The 25,525-nt window shown below is 32.5% G+C and overlaps 1 protein-coding gene across 2 annotated transcripts in view; it reads right to left on the bottom strand.

Annotated features, from left to right (window-relative positions):
* Positions 1-25,525, bottom strand: part of LOC129534673 (putative uncharacterized protein encoded by LINC00575) — a 403,213-nt gene that overhangs the window by 312,537 nt on the left and 65,151 nt on the right. The window lies entirely within an intron of this gene.

Below are 25,525 nucleotides of genomic sequence, written 5' to 3'. Positions count from 1 at the left end.
AATACTCTGGAATATTTTTCGTAGCTATCTTAAGTTCCTGTCTTTAAAAACAAATTTTGAGAATTTTAAATAATTATTACTAACATTTAAATGTTTTATTTTTCAGTGAGTGTGGTTGTTAACAACAGGAAAATGGTAAAGAGTTTAAAATAAGAAGCAAAGTGATCAGGCACAGTAGCTCATGCCCATAATCCCAGCATTTCAGGAAGCTAAAGCAGGAGGATCACTTGATCTCAGGAGTTCCAAACCAGCCTGGGCAACAAGGGAGACCCCCATCTCTACACAAAATTTAAAAATCAGCTGTGCAGGAGGTGCATGCCTGTTGTCTCAGCTACCAGGAAAGCTGAGGTAGGAGGGTCACTTGAGCCTGGGAGTTTGAGACTGCAGTGAGCTGTGATTGAGCACTGCACTCCAACATGAGTAAGCCCTGACTCATAAATAAATACATAAATAAGAATTAAAAGGACACAAGTTTTATTAAATAGGAAAAGCAAGTCTTAAAGGATTTACTACTTTTTCTTTACATTATATATTTCTAACAAAGAACTGAAAGGAAATATATAGCGGTCTTCAGGAATGCTGATGCACATTTTATTTACATAGCACATCATAGTACTGCAAATGCTTGTAGAATAAATTTTTTTAAGTGAATGAAAGTGTCAAAAGTGTTATATTGGCACAAAATTGTTCTGAGTTAACTCTGCCCTAAATTTTCTGAACACACACTGAATACCACTGAAAATGCTGCAGTCTCCTAAAGCAGCTTGCTGTAAACTCTAATTAGAATATACCTCCTGAGATTTACTTTAATATGATTTTTCATGACCACTTGATAGACAACTGTAAGAACTGTGATTGCCCTTTCATAATAACACTCCTTCAAACTCATGGTCATAAGTAGAGTCATGGAAATACTGCATACATTGCAAAAAAATGTATAGAAATATTAATTTCCCAAAATATTTTGAAGTATGAATTCTCTTGAAAAGAAAAGGGAACTGAACTTGAGGCTTCTGTTTAACCAATGATTGATATACTGGTCAAGATTTTCACCAGCCTTTATGACTGAAAGATTGAACACTGATTTGTAAGATGCCACCTATGTGTCTCTCAGTGGGTGCCTACAACGGCTTACTTTGTGTTTCAGAGTTATATCTTTTTCAGATTAACTGGATTATTCAGATTAACTAGATTTTTGAGATTATCTAGAACACGGTCTCCAAATCAATGTGAGAAGCTGAAACACATTCACTTGCCAATCAGGTATCAAAAGAACCAGCAGATTATAAGCAGCAAAACATCTGATAACAGCAAAAGCTATCAGAAAAAAAGAATATGAAATAAATTATAAACACTTAAAGACCATAAAGTAGACACCATTGTTGATGGTGACATGGCATCCTTGTTTCACAGCCCTGATTAGCAATTCACGTCTCTAATAGAAGAACCAAACCATCAATATATGTTCTATATACTACTTTTAAAGAGACATGGAGGTACATAATTCACTTTAGATAGACTTAAATTAAATTACAATTGTAAAATGTCTATAAATATTTTGAATTAGGAAAAATTATATTTATGTAGAAAATTTACTTTATGCATTAAAATTTATAATTTCAGAAAAAATTCTGTATACAATTTCATCTTAATGTTTATAGTAGTTATACTTCAACAAGCTACGCTTTAACAATTTCTGATGTTTAAAGATAAAGACATTTTCAAAAATCTTATAATCAAGCTAAAAATTTTCTCATGTCAAATCGCTTTTACACATACTGTCTCTTTGATACAGTATGAAACTATTCAAACATATTTCCCATAGGTATGCTCCAAAAGTTAATCACTACTTTCATGAAACTCAATATATTAATAACTTGCCTATCTTGTTTCCTGAGCCTAGAATGTGTTGCATTTTTAAGAAAACTTACTTTAGTATGCTTCAATAATTTGCTCTTGCAGTAATATGCAATCCTTAGCTTATAAGTGTAATTTTTCCATTTCTTCTATAAATGAAGGTCTCCTCTAAAACAAACTCATTAGTACCAACAGATATCAGAATGAAGTTTTCCATGTAATAAATATTTTTAATAAAGAGCAGAAGCATTCAATTTAACACCCTGAAAAAATTTCTCTATATCAAGCTTTCCTCCCTGAAATGCAAAGCATCTTAAATGTTTTTTTCTATTTTACTTTAGCATTACATTATATACTCATTTACTTAATTCAAATAAAATGTCACTTGTGCCTTCATTCTGAAAATACCCATTTGCTCTAATCAATTATTTAATATTTATTATATTCTTCAAAAACCATTATGGGTTCAATTTTTGTATAGCAAATAAATAAAATGATATTTTAAATTTTGAAAGCATGCCAAGTACATAAAATGGTCCCAGTTTATTTATTTCTTCCACTAATATTTCTATATGCTACAGCAACCATAATATGAGTGTTTTTTTTTCTCAAAAACATATTCTTTAAGACCTAGCAATATACTGCTTCATATATCCCCTGAAAACCTCTCATTCCTTTTGGTAATATTTTTAAAATAATTTTTAACACAGTTAAACCTAGGTATTTACCCAACTGATTTAAAAACTTATATCCACATAAAAGCTCCCCATGAATATTTACAGCAGCTTTATTCATAATTGCCAAAAACTGAAACAAACAGAGATGGTGTTAAAAAGGTCAATAGACAAATCAGTTGAGATATACCCATATTATGAAAAATTATTCAACATTAAAAAATGTTACCAAGCCACATAAAGACATGGAGGAATCTTAGAAGCCATTCTGAAAGTGCACATGCTGTATAATTTCAATTATATGACATTTTAGACAATTCACTACTAAAAACATTATAAACAGATGATTGCCATGGGTGCATAAGAGGGAGAAAAGATGACTAGGTGAAACACAGGGAAATTTTTAGGGGAAGAAAATTATTCTAAATAATACTGCAATGGTAAATACATGAAACTGAAAAAAATTAATGCCTAATGGATACAAATTTTAAAACGTCATTTACAAGGCCACAGAATCCTAGATAGAATAGAGTTTGTGACAAAGTAATCTAACTGTATTATAAATGTATGAGACAATCTCACTAAAGGAAATAGGAGAAAAAACTGCTGAGCTAAATAACTTTGGAAATGAGTAAAGACTTTAAGACTAAAGGGAAAGGAGCTGTGCGTCAGCACTGTATGTACCTGATAAAGTTGTTTCCCATGGGGGTATACGTGAACAACTCTGATATTATTATGCATATATACTGGAATTAAACAGTAAGTCGATGACCGGTAGTTGTGAAACGGGAAAAGTTCCCTTGTCCCCTCACAGGGCGTGGTATGCAGGTGTGGCTTGCTTCTTCAGTGTCCCGTTGCTCAAACCTCTAGGGGAGGATACAGATGGACAGACTGTGGGGCTCCGACCCCAACGCAGTGTCTACGGGTGAATGTTTACAGCTGAAGCCCCCAGTGGGTGGTCACAGTGTGCTCTTTCAGCTTAGCTGACAATAGGCAGCTTGCGTTAGCCAGCTCAATTAGACCCCTGCCTTGTCGCAAGGACAAAGGGCTTTCTGTATCCTTGGGTTCTTGCCTTGGTGCACTGGAAGAATTGGATCACACGTGGACTTGGAGAATGAGTACAATATTTTATTGAGTGGAAATAGCTCTCAGTGGGTGGGAGAGGCAGAAGGGAGATGGTTTTCCCCTGGAGCTGGGTGGCTCCGCAGCCCGGGCTCTCCTGTGACTGCCCCACCCGAACTCTGAGACACTTTGCTGGTCAGTGGACTGCTGGTGTGCCGGTGCCTGCTGATGTGCTCCCCTCGACGTCCAGCCACCTGAATGTCTGTCTGTCTGGGTTTCAGGGGTTTTATAGGCACAGGACGGGGGCATGGCAGGCCAGGGTGGTCTTGGGAAATGCAACATATTGGCAGGAAAACAAGAATGCCTGTCCTCATCTAGGTCCCCTGGTAAGGGCCTGGGGGTGAAGCCTTAGCCAGGGACCATGCCCTCCTCAACCCAGCACTCCCCTTCTCCCTTCCATATCGTTTAAAGGGACTACACCCTTCTGTATCACTTAAAGGGACTACACCCTTCCCTTCCGAGCACTTCCCTTCCATGCCAGTGGGAGCCCAGTTTCTCATTATTTGTGTGAATTGTTACAGATAAGCAAGCAGAGGAGGTTGGAATTCTCCATGTAGATTAGGGTTGGATATATCAGCATAAACATGTTTTGATTAAAACAGATACAAATGAATGCATAGATGAATATTTATAGATACGGATTTATTTTCATGTTATTATACATGCATGTATCTCCTTGCTCTACCTCCTGAGAGGGCTTAGAAGCAAAGTCACCCCAATAGCAAGGACCACACTTAGCACATAGATCCTTCTTTCTAATAGCATTCTCCAGTAAAAGACACCAGGGATCCTTAAGAAACAACTAATTCTAGGACTGAGACATGAAGTACACAAGAGAAGGCTAGAGCATTTTGTAATGCCAGAATGTAAGAGAGTACGAAAAAAACAAAACGAAACAAATTTTAACATTCACCTGCATTTTTTTATTTTATTTTATTTTTTTGAAACGGAGTTTCGCACTTGTTGCCCAGGCTAGAGTGCAATGGCGTGATCTCGGCTCACCACAACCTCCGCCTCCCAGGTTCAAGCAATTCTCCTTCCTCAGCCTCCTTGAGTAGGTGGGATTAGAGGCTTGCACCACCTTGCCTGGCTAATTTTGTATTTTAGTAGAGATGGGATTTCTCCATGTTGGTCAGCCTGGCATCAACCTCCCGACCTCACGTGATCTGCCCACCGCAGTATCCCAAAGTGTTGGGATTACAGGTGTGAGCCACTGTGCCTGGCCCATATTTTTAATTAAAGGAGATTATGAGTTTTTTTTCACAACACCCAAATAGTTCATGCAGATAGAATACATCTAATAATGCTGTCAGCTTATTCAATGATCTTGCATTTCAGTTGAGGTTTATTGAATGAATAGCATGCTTTAAACCAATATCTTACCATATGTTGAATATTTATTATTAGTTGAAATGACTATTTTGTTAATGCAGTAAATACGTTTGAACCGTGACAATGATTTACATCAAAATATTCATATTAACTTAGTTAAGACAATCTGAAAGAACATTAGTTACTTCAAGGTGACGTCACTGACAATTACATATTTTCAATCTAGGTACCAATGCCCAAAATGAGCCCTTCTTTTAAAAGCCTAATTTTAAAAAAGTCTGTCAATAGGTTCACGTTGTTTAAAAATTTTTTAATTTTTTTAGTTTTAAAAATATTACTTCACAGAAGATGTTACAAAACTATGCAGTCATGCAGTCATTTATTTTAACCACAGAAACAGTCCAAGGATAACTATCTAAATACTTATGGATACACTCATATGTATCAGCACAAAGGCTAGCTAGCCATATATATTTACACTGGTGCACTCCAGAAAAATTCTATATTCTGTGAGGCTGAAAATACAGCAGTTTGAAGCTCAATACGTATCATATTTTCAGGACTCTCTTAGTGAATGTAATTCTTAGACACTAAAGCCAGGTTGTCATTGATGAGAGCCAACTTTCTTCACTATCATTTGACAGATGTATTTAGACAAGTAATGTCTAGATTTGTTATTAAACAGATTATAAAGGAAAATAATCTAGATAAGATTTATAGGTATTATTTGAGGATTCTAAAATAAACGTTTAATGTGAAGCTTTCTCTACTACCATTCATCTCTACTCCTGACTATAATAACTGAACTCTTCCATTTGTATGGCTTGTTCTATTAATTATAATATGCTATATCCATAATTTTTTGTACACAGTACTTTTTTCTATGCTGACATGATTTACAATTGGAGAAGGTAGTTTATAATAATATTCTGTAACCAGTAGCTTAAACATAAGTTGCAGTTTGTAAAGGTAATGCTTTTATTTTATATATTGGAAGAATAAGTGGATGACTACAGAAACTTAGAAATAATTTATCTATTAATTCATATGCTCTAAAACAAAAATTTTCATGCCATACAATGCAAACTACATTTGTTATCCACTGACAAATGTTTTACAAAAAATTTTATCGTAAATCAAGAGTTTAAAATCAAAATTAAATCAAAATAAAATCTTTTTTATAAATCAGATTTGTCATTAATGGTATCTTCTTAATAAATGCTGCTGAAATCATAATCTTGTTCTTGAGGCATTATTACATTTCCACAATGAAGCATTTCACAAAACACGAAATGTGCTAAGTGGCTAAGTGACTCTTTATATCCTTGCTTCCTATGCCACACTGGTTTTATTCAGAGTCTTTCTTAGATTATGACAACCTGTAAAATAACAGAAAGTTAACTTCTCTGTAAAACATAAATCTTTGAATATTTATTACATTTTTATTGAAAAATAAAAAGAATGCTTCTTGGAACAACTTCCAAAGGATACTCTCCTTGTTGTAAAAATAAAATTTAGCTCCTGACAGCTGTGCTCATTCAGATCAATCACATCAATGTCAGCAGTCTGGACTACTGACAGTATCTCTTCAAGATAACCCAAAGATGCTCCAGATAGAGAATGAGCTCATCTTTGTAATACTGTAAAATGAAAAGACTTATTGCACTCCTTCTTAGACATGTTTCTAATTTGAGTACACTAAAAGAATTTTATGAATAAAATTATTTGATCTGTTAACTTATATATCCACAGACATTTTATCTATACTTATTACTAATATTGTACAGCAACATCTGCTAACAATTTCTTATGAAGTTTCTTCAGTGCTCAAACATTTTACTAAAAATGTAATTATCTGTTTTCAGCACTCTCTTAGGCCAATTAGGAGAACATATTAAAGGACTGCACAGTGAATACTTTCAGAAAAATATCTAGTACTTGTATTCTATTAATTTTTTTTTTTTTTTTGTAAATCAGATTTCTTTAAATGAAGCATGTTGTGGTCCCTAAATGGAAGTAAATTTATTCTCAGACCATTGGTCAACCTAGAAATTTTTAGAATATTTTCAACATTTAGTTTATGCATTTAGAGGAGATGTTCTAAAGAATTTTTAATGAACAATAGTAAATATCACATGGAATTGTAACCAGGAATTGTGTTTATTCTTTCCGCAAGTACTTATTGACTGTCTTCTCTATTTGACACTATGGAGTTATGCTGTAGAAACAAAGATGAACAAACTAAGAATGATTTTTGTTCTTAGATGCTTATGTTGAAATAGGCAAAGGAAAAAAACAGGTAAGTTAATTAGCAAAGTTACTTTATTATACCAGAGAATGAATTTAAGCAATTATTCTAGAAAACAACTTGTCAGTATTAGATAAATAAGATGCATCTGTAACTACACACAATTAACAGGGAGTCGAATAACTTAGGTGTCCCTCATTAGTATATATCATCAGTAAAATGTGGTGGAACTTATCAGAAAAATACAATGCAGCAGTCAGATGCCACATAGAACTATTCTAAATGTATGTTGCCTCAAAGAATTAGGAAACACAATAAAAGTTATAGCACAATACCACTTATGTACTTAGGCAAATGAAAATATATACTTAATCAAAACTGCATTGCATATGTCCTAATAAAATACCCATACTTAACTACACATACTAAATATCAAGGCACAGTCTCTGATGAATCCAGCATGGAATGATAGCAGAGATATAGAGACAAAAACAAAAAGTCATAGAAATAGCAAAAAATAAAACAAGAGGGAAATAACACACAATACTGCTGATAATTTCCAATGGATTGAAAATATTTCTAACCAACACTCTGTGTCTGAGATTTAGAAAATGTATAAAAAACAAAATCAGATGACTATATGATCAGAAAATTTGCTGAAAAGTAATACAAATGGGGATCAACAGCATCATATGTAATCAGGAAATAGAATGTAAAGCAATGATAGGTTACGTATTTCTTCCTTTATGGTGGCAGAAATGATAAAGTTTGTTAATATCCAGTATTAATGAAAATGGAGGAAATAATAAATTCTGTAAAATGTTGAAGGAAGTATAAGACTGAGCAATATTCTTTCAGGGCAAGAATTTTAAAGGTACATGCTTAATGACTAGCTATTTAAATTCTAGAAATACATCATAAAAGTAAACATACTAGCATGGCTTTAAAGAAGAATGCCACATTTCTGCTTCTGGTGTGGCTGTATTACTCTCTTAAGTACAGGCTATTCTGATAACAGCTAAAATTCTAGATAAAATTGGAAATTTTATTTTTTAAAAAGGCAACTTTCTGGAAATTCTGTAGTGTAAACATAAAGAGGCAGATTGTTGAGGGGAGTCAAAAATTGGATAAGTGATTGCCAATTAGTTACCTGTAATTTCTTTTTGATAGATTTTTTCAGAGAGAAGGTCTTAAGTCATGAAGCAGTATGAAAAGTTAAAACTATGATACAAACTCTGATGCCCTTTTGGATGGGGAAATAGAGAAAAAAGTCTAGGAAATCTTGGTGAAGTAAATACATGGATAAAAGGATCCCTTATTCTATGCATGAACACCACAGGTATACATGTGACAGACTGAAGGAAGCATTGCAAAGGCTTAAGGCACTGAACTGAGATTTTAAAAGAGATCATATACAGTAGGAGAAATAGTGCTTAAAGATTGAGCAAAATGTACCATTAAATATAATTATAACATTATAATTAGGTAAATAGATGCATACATATGTGTTAATAGTGTAGTGAAATATAAAATATATCATATTTAATTAAAAATATATATATATATCTCCCTAAAAATGCACACACATTACTTAAGACTAACAATCTCCGGGAAATGAATAGAAAATATGCTATACCAATGGAAAATCTATAAATTCAGGATAAAACTAAAACTTTTCAAGACTTCTCCCTATTAATGGTGTAGGACTATATAGCATGTCTATAAAGGATACATGGTACATAAACAATTAAATGGCTACTCTTTTCATATCTCTTTTGGGCCACAGCTCTTCTCTATATACCATGAATCCCTTAATTCTATATAAAGATTTTTCCCCTTCCTACACATCACCTTGCACATGGCCAAATATAATTACTCCAGCCCCTACACGTTGTTTCAAGTTTCATCCATGGGTTCCCACCTATAGAGTATCAGGATATAATTTTGTAAGTGAGAATCAGATTGTCCTTCTTTACCCGCCTAAGATTGAACTGTTCTTGATTTTTCCACACTGATCCAGGAAGATGTGACCAAAGAAAAAGTCATGTTTTACAATACTAAACTGGCCCTTCAGTATTCACTGTTGAGGGGCATTTATTCAGGGAAATGGTCTGGACTAACTGCGAACTTCAGTCTATGGCTCCTTCATCATCTGAAGAAGATACTAAGTAGAAAATTTTATCCTCCAAAGGCATATGAGCAAATTTACTATTGTTTAAAAGGTAAACTGAGACACAGTACAATTATAAGAGTTTATTTGGGAAAAGGGGATTCATGAATCAGACAGCTGCAAACAAGAAGTGGTTCAGAAGCTCCACCAGGAGGTTTTTATAGAATGAACATGGAAGTAAAGTAAAGAAAATATTTGATTGATTTGCAATTAGAAAGTTGCCCTACTTAGTCCATTCCACTGGAAATTCTCTAGTTATATATTTATAACTTAGTTGACCGTTTCTGGTTGGTTGATCTTACATTCTGCTTTTTTCTTTAATATCAGAATTTACAAGAAATAGCTCAAGTTACATTTTGCTTATGTTTGCAAATCAAGCAACACTGAGGTCACTTATGAGACCTAATTGGCTTTGTTTGCTCAGGGATTCTTCTAGCTTTGCCTCCCTTCTAATACAATTTAACACCAATTACGTTCTCATCTCTCATTTTCTTTACAAATACATTCATTCTTACTATGAATCCCTAACAGACACCCTTATACTCAATGATTAAAACTTCTCTTTCACTGACTTCTTCCTTTTAAATTTGTCACCTATTTCTTGACATTGTTCTCAATTACAATCTTTCAGTATCTAGAAGGGATTGGTACCAGGAACTCCCCCAGATACCAAAATGCAAAGATGCTCAAATCCCTTGTATGAAATGGTGTAGTATTTGCATATAACCTACACACATCTGTCTGTATACATTAAATCATCTGTAGATGACTTATAATACCCAATAAAATGTAAATGCTATATAAATAGTCATTATATTGTATGTTTTGTTTGTATTTTTGTTATTGCTGTATTTTTTATTAATTAATTTTTTTAAATTTTACTTTCAAATAATTTCTATCCACTGTTGACTGAATCCACAGACGCAGGAACTACGGATTTGGAGGGCTGACAATATCGATCAATGCTTTTTTTAGGTACCTTGCCTCCTATTGTTAGTAGTCGTATCCTTTAAACAAACAAAATATATTATTCCCAACCACTAATGCTTATAAACTTACAGTGTGCAGACAATTGAAAGGAGATGGATTTTATACTAGCAAAGCTCTAGTAAATTGGATTACGAACAACCAAGAGTGCCAAGAGCTGTCAGATCTAAAAGCAATTATCTTGTAAAGTACTTTTACTTTGTCTAATTCAATGCAGTATATCATGCTACCTCAATGGTGCCAAATAACATGCAGACCCTACACAGGATAGAATACTCCTGTAATATACAGATGTGTTTCTAATTATAAGCTAAAAAAATCAGACTTTACAATGATAGCCTCTTCAAGTAGCATTGGGTGCAAAATCTGAGATAAACTTGACTAAATTCTCACTGTGGCTTAAAATTAAAGCAAGAAAAATGTAAAGAATGTGAAAAATGAAGATTCAAATTATGATTAAAGATGTCTAAAATTTTTCAAGTTGATTTGTAAGTTGTAAGTATTTTTATAGCATCATTTTCTAAAATAAATAAAAATTATCTCTTTAAATAAAGTAGATTATGTATTTGTATAACTAATTTGTCAATTGTTATTTTACAGCATTATACCCTCAGATACATAGTGTAGGGAAAAAGCTGAACTTAAAAAACATTTTATATCCATTTGAAGCAACTTCATATTTGCATAAATGGCATAATGATTCAACTGAATCTGTTGTATAGCAATACTATTAAATAATCTACATGTGATTTATAAAGTCAAGATAGCATTTCCATTTTTAAAATTATTTATAAAATTTTCATGACTAATGTATTTTGCTTTCTTGGTCTATGTCAGTTAATATGGAAATGAACTAAAAACAACCATATTTATGATGGAATCATATAATTGTTAAATATGACATTATTAATATTAGTTTTAGGGATTCTATTAGCTTTATATTAACTTTAAGGATTATAATTCATATCTTATACCATTATTATTTGATTTCCAATGTTTTAGTTGTCCTTTAAAACTGATTAGTATTAATGTAGCTGTTTCATGTGGCCAATATAGAGATATAGGTAAACATGGTTTTTTAAAATTCTTCCAGTTGTGTGGCTAGATCTGGACTAGATCTTACACAATTAGCATTTTGGGCAATGTAATAGAAAAATATAACAGACATGATAGTGAAAATTCTCTAGAAAAAGTCTGGCAGGCCATACACAGGCATTTATTATCTTCAATAAAAGCATGTACATATTTTTATTAAATAGTCTTCTACCACCACACTATATACTCTCACTATTAGGTACAGTTTCTCTATATCCTTTCCCTTGACACTGTTGACTCTCACGTCACACTTTGTCACAGGTGGTAAGTTAGCCTGTCCCCTTTGTGCTCCTTGCCTCAGCACTTCTTGGAGTAGAGTACTGAGAGCATTTTCCTAATAAGTTAGCTCTGTTAGAGCCAAAGCATTGCATTTCTTATAGTCTGAACGCTCTGATAGGGCTCACTCTTCCCACCAGGAACACCACACTTCAAAATACTTATTTAATATATATTAAAACATATAATAGTAAACTTTATTGCTGAAACTGGATTGAACTTACTAGTTGCAACAGATAATCCTTAATTAAATGTTTGTGGCCTAACACAGGCAAGCAGAAAAACTCCATTAGGCTTTCTATGAAATATTAGAGATCACTACGAGACAATCATTTTAAGAATATTTGTGAGAATCATAATCTTGGCTTCTTTCAATGAAGTCCACTTTCTTCTTGAGATTCCAGTCAAATAACTACAAATAATAAATTAACCAGCATGTTTCTTATATTTTATTATATATTTATATACATATGTATACAAATATAAATATACATTGCCTTTGGTTGAGATGTATTATGATAAAAAGCTAGTTGTTATTTGTTTTCACTTTCATTTTTTAATATACAGTGTTTTTTTGCTTTGTTTTCATATTAATAAGCATTTAGCCCTTTAAGTTTTATTTTATTTTTATTGACACATAAAATTTTACATATTTATGGGGCACAATGTGATGCTTCAGTACTTTCATATGTGGTGTATTTTTCTCTAAAATGTAGCATCAACAATTTTGGTAGAGAAAAAAATGGAAATTTTGACTAACTCTCATGTGCCTTAACATTCCATTTTGAATGCATTGTAATAGTTTCAAGGAAGAGCAGAGCCTAAGGTCATAAAAACTCTGAAATCTCTGCAAGATGATTCCAGTCATAGTGATCCCTTTATTGTATTCAAAATTTCTTTATTCGTGAACATTCACATGTCACTAGTAATAATTACTTTTCAAAACTAAATATTTAAAATTATTACATATTACACAATAAGTATAATTACAAGGGTACCTTTGCTTTCTTCTCAAACATAGAATATGTTAGAAGAACACTTCTTGTTTCTGTCAGCCTTTGTGTTATCGCACAAGTGATGCACTCTGTGCTAAAAACACAGTGTACAGTGATTTTAGAGGTAAACTTTAATACACAGAAAGTTACCTTGACCATCTTAAATTCAGCTCCTTTTCATTTTCTACAAGGACAGTAGCAATTCTGCTATTCTTTTAAAGCATGTAATTATAGGAACAGGACACATCTGAGGGACTACTAATAAATACCTCTCCTCTAAGAGAGAGCCACATGGAAATCGTTACAGAAAGTGAAATATCCCCTCCTTTTAAAAACATAAAACAGGGCTTCTACAAACTCTTTAAAAACTCTAACTTCTAGAGATTCAATCATTCTCTGTCCTAGCACCCATCTTTAATGTCATTGCTTGTCTAATTTTTTATGCCATTTCAACACATAATATTTTCATTTTAAAGAGTTGTATTTTAACTCTTCCCAGCCAAATGATTCTAGTTCATTCTAGTTCATCTGTCATTTTGCTTGAGAAACTAATTCATAAATTAATTTAATATTAGTCTTTTGAGTGACTTAATTTTGCCAATTTCTAGGAACTATAGAACATACAAAAAATTGCCTATGGGAAATTAACACTCTTATGGAGGACAGTATGTATACTACATAAAAAGCAATGAAAGAGTTTTAAAAACCTATAGAAGCCAATACAATCAATTTCTAAATATATATATAAAAGAAAATAATCTGTAGGAAGAGTCAGGAATGTGAGAAGAAATTTGTTGTTAGCAATTACTGAGACTTGTTTCTTGAAACATTTAGAACTAGAAATAATTCTTCATTATCCAATACATAATGTGTAAGTGAAGAGGAGGAAAGGATAACATTCTATGTGTGAGAAGAAAGCAGAGGTACACCTGTAAATCTGAAGAGATGAGTGATCATTTATTTCCATTTATAAATCAGCATCTGTAGAATGTTACCTAGCAGTTGAAGTGCAGTAGAACAGCTTCAGAAAAAGGGGATTTAATATGACAAGGATGTAAAGTTTGAGTTTGATCTCATACGAAATGAAAGCTAATGGCAGGGATTTAAATGAGAAAGTCACTTCTATAGCAAGAATTTTGGCATCACTTTATAGATTTCATTTTAAATAATTTTCATGTAATTACAGTTAAACTGTAGCTTTTATTAAGTTTTGGTTATGGAAAAATACTCCCAAAAGGAAAATCAATTTCTTTTTCAATTATCCTTCTAGTGATATCTAAATCAAGTATACTTGCACATGATGAAAGATATATGGTTCTATGCCAATTAATCTAGCACATAATCTTGTAAAAAAAGTTAAAGTTCAGGATATACAGGATTACATTTTCCTTAAAATTGATAGAAAATTTGAAAAAGTATAAGTATGAATGGTAGTAAGCAGGAGAAGTAGAAGTATGATAAACAAAATGTATCTACAGGAGCTTCCTAAAGAGAAAGAACTGTTTTCTTCAGAAAAGTTGTATAAAGCATGCAGTAGATAAAAATTATTTTGAATTGTCTTTGGACATTACTGCTATGCCTCTCGGACTATGGATTTTTTATTTAGAAATTATTTTAATAGAATGATAAGTTTTTAGTACTACAGACAATTTTGGAGCTTTATGTTATTTTTGCTTCTTTTGCAAAACTATGGTCACATATTTTCTGTCATTATTTTAATCAAGCAATTTATTATTCATTTAAGTATTTTAAATGACAGAAAGCCTATTAACAAAAACATATTTATATAGATATAACACACATATATTGATATATTTCTAAATGGCTCAAAAGAAGCATGTTTCTATTGAATCCTTTCTTAAGGTATGGTCCTAAGACTGGCAACATTAACATCTCTTGGAAACTATTGAATAAGAAACTCAGGGGACTGCACCCATCAGTCTGTTTTTCCTGCCCTCAAGATGCTTCTGGTGGAAGTTATGGGAACAACTTAGATTAATGCAGTGTATTTATATGTTGCCAAATAAGACACTCATATTTTTGCATGTAATGATATTTTATCTTTTTCCGAATATTTATTATAATGTAGTTGTAACCTATTCTTCCTTTTTTTATAATAATGCATATTATGTGCTACACAAATAACTTTTATAACAAATTTAGAATGATGTAGCACATATTTATTCTAAAATTAAATGAACAATAACATTAAAATAAAAGAAAAATATGTAAGATATAAATAATATAAAAATATATTTCCTATATAGAAATGTATGATTCTATTTTATAGTAGCAGATAAAATTTAGCTTAAGACAGCATATATATTTTATTAATTTTTATTTTTTTAGAAAACATCTGTTCTCTTTCTACTGTAAAACAAATATTAAAAAATATGTGAGTGTAAATTACCCTTTCAGAATTTACAAGAGATAATAACAAATTCCCTTTTGCTTCTCTCATCAGCGAGCTGCTAGAAGGCTATCAGGATTTCTACTTCCACTTTTTCACTCTTCAATTTTGTTTTTTAACAAAATACAACTTTTAAGATCTGAAAAATGAAGAGAACTTTTTAAAATAAGAACATACCTATCTATAGTCTTTGACACTATACTTTTTATTTAGCTTTTTTTTTTATGAATGTGAAAAAAGCCCCATCTCACATTCCCCCTACAATAGTTCTGGTTTACGATAGTTTGCAAAATTATCACTAATAGTTGTGTTTCTGTACTGTTATTATGTATGTCTGAATACTAGAGATGCCTGAGAAACAATAAACATATTATACAGTCTACATTAATTTAACATTTGTCACTTTCCTTCGTTACCATTTTTCCCAAAGTTTCTATATTCTGAATTATCTCCCCCAGCTTTGCTCTCATAACTAGCATATTTTCTTATAAGGGTTAAAACAGTGTGCTTAGTGGGATGCTGAAACATATAATGTAAATAATAAACACTATTTTGTATTATATTACAAAACAAAATAAAAATATCTTCATGTTATGAAGGAGCTTTACACACAAATATGTATTATAAAAATAAAAAGTATTGTTGTGTTTGCTTTTATTCATTAAAGATGAACTATCAGAAATTCCTCTTGTAAAATAATTAGAAAATCCTCCAAACATACAAAATACCTATATTTAGCCATTGAAAGATGGGCATTACAGGACTTTGGTCTGTGATAATATGGAAACATTACGTGAGCCTTGCAGCTGTCCCCCTGCCCCATTACTACAAGAGGCAGTTTCCAAATTGCAAAGTAGGGAGTTGAAACCCAAAAAGGGGCCAGTGATATCTCCGATGGAAGGAAACAGAGTCAATGTTTGAAGAGATTGAGGTGGTTAGAATTTGTAGAGCAGGATACCAAAGAGGAAGCTGCAAAAAGTGGGGAATCCTATACATCCGCAAAGGTGTCTCCTCAAAATTTCAGCTGAAAGATTATTTGTACTTGTATGGGGAAAACCTCAGTGGGACTGAAAGAAACAGAAGACAATAGACAGTGCGTGTCTCTGAGCTCACACAGGACCAAGAAGAGGTTGCAGCCCCATCGGCTAGAGGATGGACCTTGTGATACACGGGGCAGTTGTTAGAGTTCTAAATTAACTTTAGACTAAAGGGTCCTCTGTCTCTGACATAATCCTTGATTTTAAGGCTATTTGTGTATCTTCCTTTTCAGTTCTGCTTACAGTAATAATTTATTTATTTTCAGAGTCTTTGGGGACTTCTGCATGGTAAGACTCATTCAGCACATATTGTTACAAAGGTAAATTTACCGCTAGAAAATTCAAAACACAATTCAACAAATACTAACAGAATTACTAAAGCTTAGACAAGGCATTTTCCAAGAACTCGATGTATTAAGCCAACTAGTTTTAATTGTAATTAGTTACCAAGGAAGTAATAGAGCTGAAGCCTGCATAAATATCTAAGTACCAGATTGCATTTATCTATTATGTTTTGTCCTGTTAGACATTTGAGAAAAGTTCTTGAAATGTTACAGTCAGCATATAGTAAAGAGAGGTATTCAGAGGGCTTTTCAATCAATGTACTCTCCTTAATTACATGAAATAAATATGCCCAAATTCTTTCTGGAATCCACAGTTTTAAATATCTTATTAAGTGCCAGTGACAAGCTAATATACTTTCTAAATTCAGATTTGCATCATTTTTTAATGAAGTTGGGAGTTGGGAGGTTTTTAAAACTTATGTGGCTATTTGGGTATATTTATCTTCAAAATATGGCAACTGAACTTATGTGAAATGAACCCTAAAATTTATTCCATATTAATTAATCATAATGCTGTGTGAGTGTATTTGTGTAGGGAAAGAGAAAAACCCAGATTTTTCATTAGTTAACTTTATGGAAAGTATATCATTGTTTACCCCAATTTTAAAAACACAATAGAATTATTATAAACAACCATTGTTAAATATTTTAAATTATTCTAATAAACCATGAACAGCTAAAATATCTTGTTGGCAAGTAAACAAAAGACAAAAACAAGTAGTATGTGTTATCATTCCTTTTTTTAACTAAATTGAATAATTTGGCCTCATGTTTAAGTTTACAAGTTTTTAATTTTATGATAGACATTTTCCCTGTAACCCTAACCATCAGGAAAAATTGTGAAATACTTTGAAATAGGCATAGTGATAAATGAGTGTTCTGGCTTCCTTCCTTACATTTTCAGGTTACTTGTTTCAATAGAAGCCTTACAATATAGCTAATGCAAATTATTCTTTCCACAGAAATGCAAATAATTATGTCAGCTGGTGATCCAGTTGGCAATTGTCTTGTGGATACGGACAACAGTTTCTTGTTCATTTGTAAATTCACTTCAGTGTTCATGATTGCCTGTATGTGTGGGTGAGCGTGTTTGAATTATTTGAAATAGTTGTAACATCTCACTGGTTCTCTCATAAACTAATGAGTTAAATAATATCTCTGACGTGTTCATTTTATGTGTGTATGAGAGTTTTGTTTTAGATTTTTAAAATATATTTTTAGCATTATGAGAAACTCACTTACCAATAGAAAGTAAGGGATCCTGGGTCCTGATTCTTTCCTAATTCTCTGGAGGAGAAATATTCTTTTGCTCATGAATTAGTAATTTTCAGAAATTAATGGTCTTGAGTAGTTATTTCTCTTACATAGATATTTGACAGAGATGGCATGCAGTTTTTTTCACAGTTACAAAAAGAAAAAATTCTACTTTTGACCCCCAGTGCTTTTCAGACATTAATGTGAACGAGTTATCTCAGGGTCTTGTTAAGAAGCAGATTCTCAGAATCTGCATTTCTGAAGTGTTCCCACACAATGCCAATGCTTCTGCCACTGATGAATCATATTTTAGCAAGAAACAGACTATCCCTCTCTCGCTCCCTGGATATTTCTCTACTCCTTCCACAATTCGTGGAAGGGCAATGGAGATGTGTTTCTGATACAATTCATTCAAAACTCATAAGGCAATGCCTTTCCTTCAAATGTCATAACATTTTAAATTAAACAGTATCATTATAAGCATATTTCAAAGAAGTGAGTTTTAATAGGCATTCGTCGACTCTTTGAGATTTATCATTCAGAGCTCTAATTTTATGGAAAGTTATAATTTTAAAACAGCAAATTTAATGAACTTTTGGAATAATGCCCATTTATAAATTTAGAGTTGTCTATAATTTATAAATCCCAATAAACAATAAAGACAGAAATGGGTAATACTACAATGAAACCTACATTGAAACAGGTAAAATTCTCTGATAAAGGGTAAACATACTTGGAAATAAACTACAAACCTACTTACAATAAATTATCATATACAATGAAATAATTATGGCAAATAATGAAAACAACAATTGATAATTGAATTGTAAAACCACTAACAAAGCTGGAGTGTATAAAATAAAATTAATATCAGTATACAAATATATTTCAATGCGTATTTTATAAGTTAGGTTGATAGACATAAATAGATACGAGTATGTCATCAATATTGGAAATCAAGACATCTAGACAATGGGGATAAAATATAAAGACACATCTCAGAAACCCTAGAAATACACTAGAAGAAAAAATTTTCACAGACAATATTAAGCAATGTAAAAATGTTCTCTGATCTATATGTGTAAAGTATTATGTGACTATGTATATAGAAATGAGATATTCTGTTTCTAAAAGTCAGAGATGGCCTCACAGTGGAAGCAGGGCATAAATAAGATGATGAAAAATAACGTGGTTTCCTTAACTGAAGATGGGAAAATATTTCCAAAAACACAGAGGCTGGAAAAAAGTTTGTCATCTTTAGGAATTCAGGAGTAAGCTAGTGAGCCCACATTGCCAGGCACCTGGGATGGGCCGTTCTGTAGGCAGGGACTGGGGACATGTGTGGAACCCTAATCAGGAAAAAGATAGGCCAGGATAGGAAGTTTAAACTTGAAATTCTTCATCAGGACTGTCCAATAGAACTTTCTGAAGCAATAAAAATTTCTATATCTGCACTTTGCCAAATGTATAATCCAATAGTCACATGTGGTTATTGGGTATTGAAATGTAACTAGTTTAGTAAAGAAAATAATTTTTAAATTTTATTTAATTTTCTGTGGTCCCATGTAACTAATAGCTACTGTTTTAGACAGATCAGCTCTAGACCAATCATTGTACACTAGAAAATGTACTCAGATGTACCGAACTTCTTCCCAAAGGGGCATACATGCAACTGAACCAATGCCATATATATATTTTTTCTTGAGACTGCTGGTTCTCCTGTCTCACTCCATAAAAGAAACTCTTTGCACTCATCCAGATATTACTATTGTACCTAGCCCCAGGGAATAAATATCTGCATCATGTTTGTTGATGCTACAATGAGTCTAATAGCTAATCGACACTTGTTTTTAGAAAATAATGTCATTTCTGTATAATTGTTTCCAACAATTTTAAAGAAAATCTGATTGATTGTACTTGATAGACAATGAAAATATACTTGTGACCACTTTATTGAAATGTTTCACCTGACAAAAAATCACCAAAGTGTGCAATTCAATGGATTTTGGTAATTTAGAGAGTTGTGGCAATAATCAGCACAATTTTAAAACTTTTTATCACTCCAAAAATAAACCCCATGCCAGCAGTCACACCCTATTTCATCCAATACACCCAGCCTCAGGAAAACACTGAGATACTCTCTGCCTCTATAAATGTTCTTATTACTGGCATTTCATATCAGTGAAATCATATAATACATGATCTTTTATGACCATTGTCTTTCACTTAGTCTAATGTTTTCAAGGTTCATCCATATTGTATCAATTATCAATAATTCATTCCTTTGTATTTGTAAGAATATTCCATGTTTTATTTATTCACTTATTTTTTGATGAGCATTTAGCTTGTTTCCAATTTTGGCTATTATATATGATACTGCTGCAAATATTTGTATACAAATTTTTGCATGGACAAATGTTCCCATTTTCTTAGATATATACCTAGGGGTAGAATTGCTAGGTCATAGTGTAACTAACTCTATGTTTAATTTTTTTGAGGAGCTGTTAAACTAACAACTGATTAGCATATCATTTCTGAAAATGATGTGTTTTCTTAATGTGTTCACTTTCAACAATATTGAGAGATAATCTAATTGACTAACAGATAGGCCATTAAAATATAATTTGATGGCATATCATGATGTGATTTTTGGTATATGAGCTCAAATAATTAAGTAATGTTGCTGGGCAAAAAGAAAATAAACATACTCATCAGCAATTAAGAGAAATAATATTTTTACAAATAAGTATAATGCAATGAATTATTAATAAAAAAATCAAAATCGTTATAAAAGAAACTATTCTTTAACAGCTATATAAAACCATATTGGAACATGAAGCCAAAGACATGAGATCTCGCCAGAAATCTGAAGCAGTTACTTTTACTTTCTGTACTTTATATTGTAATATAATTATTTCTGTAACATCAATACTTTTTTTAATTCTTTAACCAGGATGTAACTTAAGCCTGTTGTGCAACCAAGACCATATGTGGAGTGTCCTGTTTGAATTTATATGGAGCCAAGCTTTACAAAGTCCTGCAGAAAAAGTGGCCTAACGTTGGGTGTAGAGAATCCTACTCTTACAGGTGGTAAGGGAGGTCAATTGTAGGCAGACTAGAAAATTTAAAAAATTATGGAGGTCTCATGAAGGGCATAATTCACCCACATTTACAAGTACTGCATTTAAAATCTGGTGGAGAAGGTTTCCTGAAGGGTTTCCTATCAGCCCGATAAAAGAGCTAATAATAGAGGCTTTGAAAGTTCCATATAGGATTCCTTATGAAAGCTTCCAGACAGAAATTTGTCCTGTGGCCTTAGAATAAATAGCTTCTGGATCTATCTTTGCAACACAAACTCAAGAGCTACATTGATACTAAATGTACTGCATTAATGAAATAATAGATAAAAATGAGTGTGGCCTTTTTTGTAATAAAATAATTGTTCCAAATAATGTATTGTGTCAAGGGGAAGGGCATTGCTGGGAAAATTTGCCCAATCTTTGGTAAAAAACAAAAGAGATTACCGGGTGTTCTTTCAGTGTAGTTCTGGTAATCTAGCAGATGCTCTTGGTATTAACAGATTGTATAAAAAATGGGCACTCTGTTGCTCATTTGCTTAAATAAATAATAAAATTGATCAGTCAACACCTGTGTTGACAAGGCTATTTTAAATCTCTGCTATTTTTTTAAATGTCTAATTCCAGTTGTTCACTGCTGGCATACAAAAAAATAAATGTTGTATATTGGCCTTTGAATCTAAAACCTTGCTATACTTTCTTATTACTTTCAATAGTTTCTCTGAAGATAGTTTTCTACATAGACAATCATGCCCTTTGCCTGTAAAGACAGTTTTATTTTTTCATTTCCAATCTGTATTATTTTTAAACTTCTTCACTCTGTTATTTACTTCCTGTTTACTTTCTGATCTGACAGAATACTTTGTGTGATTTCAATTTTTCTAACGTGTTGAGGTGTGTTTCATGGCTTAGAATATGGCTTATCTTGGTGAATATCTCATATGAGCTTGAAAAATTTGTGTACCCTGCCCTCATTGAATGACGTATTCAATAAATGCCATTTAAATCAAGTTGATGGCTGGTGTTCAAGTTAACTATATCGTTACTGAGTATGTTCCTGCTGCATTTGTCAATTACTGATAGATGTTGAAGTCTTCTACAATACTGTGACAAAATTTTTAACACACTCTTTTGTGCCTTTATCACTTTCCTCATCAAATGCGTATCTTGCTTTAGTTTATACAGTCTGTACACAGAATTGTTTCTCTAATATCTAGTAGTTTTTAGCTTGTAGTGACTTTAATTTCTAGTGAAAATGCTAGAAAGTAATTTTGAATTGTTTTGTATCCGTATTTGTGGATAAAAACCATTTGTAAGGTGATTTTCTTTTTGTAAGGGTTAGAGTGGGAGTACATTCTTATTCTGGAATGTGCTGTTTACAGAAGAAAAACAAAACCTAATCTTTTCTAGGAACTACATGTTTCCTTAAAGTCTTAGTTTGATTATGACACATTTAGTATGAGTGACTCCATTTTGGTTTGGTCTGATCTTTTGGGGCCTAGTGCATGAGCTCAGTCCAAAACAGTGGCCTCGTAATTTTGTTTAAAACTTCCCCTGTTTCGGTCATGTTCTCACTTAGGTGAGAGTATGACCAAACTTAGGGTCTTAGTGCCACTCTCAGTTACCATCATTTTGGGTTTCTGGTTTCAGCATATCATTCACAGGTTATGGTTCCCTCATGGTCACACATTTCTTTCAGCTCTTGTCATTCCAGTTGAAGAGAGAACATCTGACATTCTAGAGACGGCTGAGTGCAAACGTTTAAAACTTTCAAGAGGATACATGCAAAGGGAGACTACTACTGTGACTACCAGGAAGATAATACCAAGAGTCTGGAGTATGCTCATACTCCACGGTCCCCATAAAATAAACCAACTAAAATCAAATAGATCCAAGAATTAGCTAAAGAGCCTACTCGCTTTAAACAAGCAGTCTTTTAATCAGTGCCCTACAACTAAATCTTTCTAATACCCAATGTAATGTGTTTCTCCATGGACAATAAGAAGTGCCAGCAGCTGCCAGATACATCTCTGTTTAGCTAGTAAGTAATCTAGAGCAATTCTATTATTTAGCATAACTTTCACAAGAAAATTTGAAGTCTGTTGTGTAACCATAGACTTTAGAGTATAATCTGCTATACAGCCTAATATGAGGGATAAATTCCTAATCATTACCTCATTTAATCCAAACTATAGAAAAAAGGATCTCACAAATGATGCACTTTTAGAAGAGTGAAGACCTCTCAACAATGTTCTCTTTAACCCTTGGTATAGGTTAAGAAGGGTGGACCAATGTTCTGTTTCAGACTATGAAGCATTATATGTACCATTAAAATTTCTCACCTACATTAGGCCTTCATATTCCATTGATTAAGGGATGAGGTTATCCTTGTATAAGGCTGACTGCAAAAACCCTTCACAAATATACGTATAACCCATGAGTGAAAAAAACAGACCTCCTTTTCATTTCTATATTTCATAGAGGTATAAGCCATGAAAAAAAAATTAAAGATAAGAGTCTCATTATAGTAGAGAAGTCTTGATCTGTGATTTTGAGAAAAAGCTGACCACATCAAGGATGCTGTCTTCTTCTGGGGAGAAACTTCCCTGGTTAGCTTTACCTTAATGGTTCCAATGGGTGTACAGCTCAAAAAGTATGGAGGGAGGCTTTTGAGTTGTGAGATTATGAACCCAAGGTTCAAGGTCCTGAAATTTTACTGCAGTGTGGCTAACAAGGGCAGTGTTTCTCTGATGTTCTCAGAAGATCCAAGCTTGGGGTTCTAGATTGTGAAGGGGTTAATTGTCCTCAGTCAGTGAACTAGAGAAAGCTTCCTTTACCTGGTGATAATATACTGTGGCATAATGATCTACTGTTGTAACATCAGTCCTCTAGCATGGAAAAGCTTTTATACAACCAGAAAACATGAATTAAACATGACAACTGAATGAAATCCCTCTATAAATGTTTAAATGGCCCATCAAGTAGCCGAATATACCTAAAGTTTTGATTGTCTTCCCAGGAATATGTGTTTGACAAAGCAAACATTGGCCATAAACTATTTTAGCAATTTAGAAGTTACCACACTAATATATACATTTAATTTGGATAATTTTATCTTTTCCATGAAGAATCGTGGAATGCAGAACTTTTAATAACAAAAGTTTTAATGACTCAGGAAAACACTAATCATAAACTCTTTTAGTAATTTAGAAGTTATCACACTAATATATATATTTAATTTGGATATTTTTTCTTTTCCATGAAGAATCATGGAATGCAGAACTTTTAATAACAAAAGGTTTAAGGGCTCAGGAAGGGCAAGGTGGTCATCCTGGCTCTTCATGAGTTCATGCTTAACACTGAACTTACGTCCTTTTGAATACCGGTTGTTTCTCCAATTTAGGTGCATAGCACTATAATTGATGGGTTATCACAGGTAATTTTACTGAGATCTTGTTGTTCATTGAAATTGTATATATAAACAATTTCAGTACTGGCTGATTTAGCAGGAAAATCTGGCAAAGTATTTTCCTGGTATTCTATTAATTTTTATCTTGCTTGGGATAGCAGTTTACAAACCAGTTAATCTCTTTATTCAAGTTTCAGGAATTCTTAAAGTCCAAATAGTATAATTCTAATGTGATCAAAAACCCATATTCTAGAGCGTTTCTCAGGGTCTTTTTCATCCGTTCATAAATGGACTTCCTCAAATACCCCATATTCTAGGATTTTGTGTGCTTGCAAAGTTTTCAGAAACTGCAACAGAGAGAAGCAATTAACTGTGGAAATGACTTTAAGTAGTCACAGTTAAAGACACAGTTGGCAAGGAAATTTGGTTATTTCTGTGGTCTACAATAACTTAATGTAATAACCATAATTATGATTGATAGCATATATTCAAACATATCAGAATTTTAGAAATCCCATTCAATTTTGGAAAGTATATTAATAACTTCATTAAAATATAATCTGAAGAAGGATAAACATTATTTCATATTTGACAATGCACCCCATGTAAATTAATATGTCAAATAATCCTGTTTGCCTCTCTTTTAAATGCTTCATGGGCCCTCTGTAACATCCCGAAGTTAGAGGTCGACAAAGATTTAGTTTTGAAGAAGAAATTTGATTTTGGGAAGCCTTTCAAATGTGTTAAAGGCTTAAAGCATTAGACCAAAATGGTATCACAAATCACCATAAAACAACAGTCATTCATTCAACCAGAGTGATAATTAAAACATTTGTAAAAGCAAATACCTATAAGCTTTGATAAAGGACACTCCGTTTTCCAATCAGAAGACTTAAGACAGCATAAAATAGAATCTATCTATATTTCTTTCCTCTCTTTCTTCTTCATCTTTTTGCAGTTTACTCAAAAGACAAAAATATTTTACTGTGTCTTGTTAATACTAAAGAAAATTTTGTTCAAAACAGAAAACTAGATTTTAATGTCATATTAGTGTATCAATACTAAAACTAATTTTAATAAGACTTCATAAACAAATTTATCAAATATGTCATCTTTTGAAAACAAAATTTCCATAAGACTTTTGTTTTATATGTTTCCCTGACTTTCTATAGTCATTTTGATTTATTTTTTATTTCTTCCATTTGAAAACTTTAAATAACTTCGAACCAAAGTTTTTA

This window comes from Gorilla gorilla, chromosome 6, assembly GCF_029281585.2.
Source record: "Gorilla gorilla gorilla isolate KB3781 chromosome 6, NHGRI_mGorGor1-v2.1_pri, whole genome shotgun sequence".
In the NCBI taxonomy this organism is placed as follows: domain Eukaryota; kingdom Metazoa; phylum Chordata; class Mammalia; order Primates; family Hominidae; genus Gorilla; species Gorilla gorilla.
This window is presented reverse-complemented; position numbering and strand designations above follow the sequence as displayed.